Consider the following 5,669-nt stretch of genomic DNA (forward strand, 5'->3'; position numbering starts at 1 on the left):
ATGTATTTTCTTTTATAATTTTCTTCATGGTATTTTTTTTCTGTAGCTTACATTAAGAATATAGTACGATACATATCATATACAAAAGACCACTGGTAGTAGCAGTGGTTAAGTCTCTGGGGGTCAAAAGTTGTTCATGGCTTTTTGACTGTGGGGGGCAGGGGTCAGAGCCCTTAACCCCATTGTTCAAGCGACAAGTGTATTAGAGTTAATGTTCTGATTGTGAAGGTTGTATGGTAGTTATGTGGAATGTACTGACTTGTAGGATTTAAATGCTACAGGAATCAGGCATCCCGTTAGCAATTTACTTGCAAATGGCTCTGGGGTGGGGGAGGGGCAGTTCTTTTTTTCTTTTGTTTCTCTATTTTTTCTTTTCTCTAACTTTGTTTCCAAAAAGCAAATAAAAAATAACTAACTAAATAAATAAATAAATAAATAGAAAAGGTGAAAAGCCTTATGCAAATTTTATTTCTCCATGTGGAAAGAGCTATGAATCAGTGTTGACAATTAAAATTATAAATAGGTTTTATGGCACTATAAAAAATTGTAATATGTACAAACATTGGCAATAGCCATAGCAGGAATACATCAAACTAATGTCTAAATCTTTAGGCCCACATATAGTGATAAAAAATTGGAAAATACAAAAAAGCCATCCATGAACACTACTGAAGTATTAATGACAACTTGTTTGTTTGTGTGCTGTGCAAACAGCAGGGAGTGGAACAGTCTGATGTATGTCAAACCCTCTAGTGCTGCTTTCCACGTACAAAATGTGCTTAAAATTTAATGAGATGCCAAGAAACATAGTTTAAAATATTATACAGATTTTCATTACACACATGTGACACAAAAACATTTTCCTTTAATCAAGATTTTTCCATATAGTGGACAATGTTTTGTAAGCATCCAGTAAATTTTTTCTATTTATTTTTCAAATCATATATTTTTTGTTCAAAATCTGTACATATTCTCGTGACGCTTTCCATACTGGATCTTGATTTAGAATTGAATCATCAGTAGATACTAAAGGAGTTCTACAGGATCCTCGTTCAAATTCGGTAGCAGCTGAAAAGGAAAAGAAAGAATTATCTTCTTTCTCCAAAATACTTTTCACTACAAGTCCTTAAAAAAAAAAGAAAGAAAAGAAAAGAAGAAAAGAAAAAGAACAAAAGAAAGTTGGGGCCTTTATGAAAAGGTGTTAAGAAAATTGAAAAATAACTACGTACAACTGCAATATGAAACCCAAGATTAGTACTAAATATATTTTGCTCAGGGTTGCACACTGAATTAATTGCTATTGTGGATAAATATCAGAGTTTCTGGTTTTTTCATTACAAGGTGAAATTACAAGATGAGGACACAGTCCACCCTGAACAATCATAAACTATAAACTGAAACATCAAACAGGCATTTCCCAACATTTCTGAACAGGACCTTCCTTGATATACAGATGTAAGTGACAGGTATAAAACACAGCACTACTGGAACACACAGAAGGGACATCCCAGTTTTGCGTCAATATTGTCTGCTTTTTGGTGAAGGTGATATGTAATCTGACACCTGAAGGACAAGGAAAGAGTATGCTAGGTAGAGGGAGGAAGCACATACAAAGAGCTAGAAGTGAGGAAGAACACTTGTGCAATTATGAGTAGTTTAGTTTGAGAAGGTGCTAGAGCAAAGCAGCAGAGTAGGGAAATAGTGAGACAAGGCTGAATAATCTGGCAAGAAGCAAACTGATTTGGGTGTTTTCATTCCATGCTAAGGAATTTAAAGTTTTTCCCAAGGGCAAAAGCAATGACAAAGTCAGTGAGTGAAGATTGAAACCCGTTACCTGTCAAGTGACAGCTATATGACCTCTAATTACTTAACCAAGCATTACTAAGACGACTTTGGCTTTTTGGGTCTTCTATCACTAGCGGAAACAACAATTTGATAAAGCACACCTTTTCTGAGACTTGTGCAGGTTGACAGTTCCATAGGGATGGCACCAGTGAAGGAAGATTATCGCCAGAAATAATAACAGATATATAGATTTAGGGAGATTGAAAAAAACTTCTTTAACGTTTATTTATTTTTGAGAGAGAGACAAACCACAAGCGGGCAGGGGCACAGAGAGAGGGAGACACAGAATATGAAGCAGGCTCCAGGCTCCGAGCTTTCAGCACAGAGCCCTGTGTAGGGTCTGAACCCACCTGAGCTGAAATCAGTCGCCCAACCGACTGAGCCACCTGGGTGCCCCTAGACTTTTGGGGGATTTTAAAAGAGCTATGAAACATGAGGACTAAATGAGGAAGAAGTGTGTTCTTCATTATGCTCATGTTTTTACATTTTTTATTAGATATGTACAAAAAAAATGTGAATGCAGCATCCATTATCCAAACAATAGAAAGGGATGCCATTTACTATTTATAGTTTATTTCAGAAATCAATGATATCTAACTTCATACATTTTTGGCAACATACCTTCTTCTGGTGCTCTGGTTACTGCTTTCTCCAACTCCCGCTGCATCTGAAATAAGTCAAATATTATTTAGAATGTGTAAGGTAAACAAAAGACATTGTAGGAATTATATATAGCTTACGACATGTGGTCTTGAAACAATACTTGTAGAGATTAAACCGAAGTTAGGGATTGCTTACATAGAAAGACAATCACATGAATAAAATAAATTCCTACCTATTTTATGTTAGTTTTAGATAATTGAGAACAGATACATACATACATACATACATACACACACACATGTATATATGTGTGTATATATATATGTGTGTGTGTGTGTGTGTATACGTATATAAAATGCCATTTAAGTGAATCTGCTAAAAAGCACAATTAATATTGATCTATTGAATGTGTATAATCTCTGAAAGGTGATGTTTGATCTTACTGGTACAAAAAAGTTTAAACAAGAATTATATTGTATACTGAATTATTACTTGGAAATGATTAGAAAACCTGCCATTTATGAAAGTTCAATCAGTTTTTTACCTTAATGAATTGTTCCTTAAATGGGCTTTCCATTCTTTCACTTTTAGAAAAACAAAATTTGAAGCAATGCTTTTGCTATTAATTTTTCAGGACTGACTCTTAAATACATATAAAATGAAGAATGTGGGACTGTCATACTGTCATGTGGAAATTCTATTGGCAAAAAATTGAGTAATAATATTTTGCTATCTGTATTATGACTAAAACACTTATTTCTTTTCATATGCACACAAAGATTTCAGAAAATCTCTTTGAAGAAAGGAAAAATAGAGGGTTACAACAGTTTTCAAGCTTAGCTTCTGATTTATAACTTTCTCAATTAGAGATAAGGAAAACAATATACAATTTTCAATTGTAACTTGTTTCCTTTCTCCAAATTAGGACCCAGTTTGGAAACACTTGACTTATTAAAGTTATGGTCATCTACTTACTTATGAAATGTGTACGAATATTTCCAACTACAGGTGACCCTTGAATAACACAGAGGTTGCGGTGCAGTCAAAAACCTGCATATAATTTTTCATCCCCCCAAAACTTAATTACTAATAGCCTACTGTTGACCGGAAGCCTTACCGGTAACATAAACAGTCGATTCGTACATGTGTTGTACAGTAGAATAAGCCAGGGCAAAAAAATGACATTGAGAAAAACAGAAGGAAGAGGAAATACACTTACAGTACTATACAGTATCCAAAAATAATCCATGTGTAAGTAAAGTAGACCCGCACAGTTCGAAACCATGTTGGTCAAGGGTCAACTGTATATTACAAGTGTTCCTATCGAGAATGTTCTTATTTAGATCTTTCTTATGCAAGGTAGCCTCTCCCTGAATGCCCCAAACGGGCTCCAAAATAGTGTACTGAACAGAATCAACACTGGTGATAAGGATTCCAATGTCTTTACAAATGTAGGTGTGAGGACAAATGTTTTGGCTGACATGTTTCCCAATATTTTCAGAAACTATTTTCCCTAATACCTTTTTTTAATTGAAGTATAGTTGACAGACACTGTTACACTAATTTCAGTATACAAATTCAGATTGGACAATTGTAGACACTATGCTATGCTCACTACCGTACGTGTAGTTACCCTCTGTCACCATACAACATTAATACAATATTATTGAGGATATTTCATATGCTGTGTTCTTCATTCCTGTGACTTACCTATTTTATAACTGGAATTTGTACCTCTTCCTCCTCTTCACCTATTTTGTCCTTACCCTCTACCCACCTCCCCCATACCAACCACCAATGTGTCCTCTGTAGTTATGATTCTGTTTGTTGACTTGTTTAGTTTTTTTATATTCCACATGTAAGTGAAATCAGATGGTATTTATTTGTCTTTCTCCGATTTATTTCACCTAGCATAATACCCTCTAGGTCTATCAATGTTGTCACAAATGGCAAGATCTCATTCTTTTTGATGGCTGAGGTATATTTCATTGTATACATATTACACATCTTCTTTATCCATTCATCTATCGATGGACACTTAGGTTGCTTCCATATTTTGGTTATTGCAAACAATGTCTCAATAAACATAGGGATGCACACAGCTTTTCAAATTAGTGTTTTCATTTTCTTTGGGTAAATACGCAGTAGTGGAATTAATGAATATCTATTTTTAAGTTTTTGAGGAACCATAACACTTTTTTGACAATAGCATTATATTCAGGCTTATAAAATGAATGGGACAACATTACTATACCAGACTTATAAAATTAATAACTCAATACCAGATGATGGGGGAAGGCTTTATTCAAACAACTTTATATTACCATTAATAAATACGATATAAAATATAAACCACGTTTTTTACATGACATGACTTAAGGAACTGTCGAGGTAATGTTGCATCTTTTCCCCAAAAGCTCTTTTCCTAAATATTTACCTCTGTGACCTTTATGTTTATTTCTAGGTGAAAACTGTGTTTCGATGGTGAAAATAGCTTTCAAGTCCATGAATAAGGACACATGTGTACTTTTATGTATACCATTCCATTTATCAGAGATATACGAGGGTGAGAAAATTATACACAGAAAAACTATATATCAGCAAATTTTAATTCAAAGAACATTTTTAAAGAATTTTTAATTAGAAGGATTTTCTCATTACTGTTAGCATTCAAATATGGCCCATAGAAATCTAAGGTTCGGTTGGGGACACTGCAGGATTGAGGGACAAGGAAGTCACAGCCATAGTCTCCATCTCTCCTTTAGTTAGACAGCTCTACTTCTCTCTGTTTTACACAATACAGTGTAATGCAAAAAAAAATTACGTTCTATTCTTTGAAAACAAAATTATTTTGAAGGTATAAAAGTCACTAATTTAGTCAAAATCCCGACTTTTGCATAATAGACAAAGAGGGCTCAGAGAGAGTGTACTTTGCCTGAGGTCATGAAAACAACTAGATGCAGACCAGGAATACACTTCTGGTCTTACCAAGCCTAGAGTTCTATGCCAGTTTACTTCCTCATAGTCAGGAAAAATACGTATATTTTAAGTATAACTCAGAAAAAATGAATACATAAAACTTTGTCATGTGGCTCAAAAATGATTAGGTATGAGGCACACAATAGTAGCTCTCTAACTAAATTACAAATTTTAAAGTCATGAATAAAAATAAAGGAACAGAAATTATGTTAACTCCTTTTAGTAGCAGTCAGTTTTTAAGC

The 5,669-nt window shown here is 34.2% G+C and overlaps 1 long non-coding RNA gene across 1 annotated transcript; it reads right to left on the reverse strand.

Moving 5' to 3' along the window:
• Positions 1 to 845: 845 nt before the first annotated feature.
• LOC122232453 lies at positions 846 to 2,727 on the reverse strand. Its single transcript, XR_006209793.1, has 2 exons — positions 2,467 to 2,727; positions 846 to 1,068 (listed from the first exon to the last, which is right to left on the reverse strand). It is a non-coding gene; the product is annotated as an uncharacterized LOC122232453 (long non-coding RNA).
• Positions 2,728 to 5,669: the final 2,942 nt, after the last annotated feature.

This window comes from Panthera tigris, chromosome D3 (assembly GCF_018350195.1).
Source record: "Panthera tigris isolate Pti1 chromosome D3, P.tigris_Pti1_mat1.1, whole genome shotgun sequence".
Classification (NCBI taxonomy): Eukaryota; Metazoa; Chordata; class Mammalia; order Carnivora; family Felidae; genus Panthera; species Panthera tigris.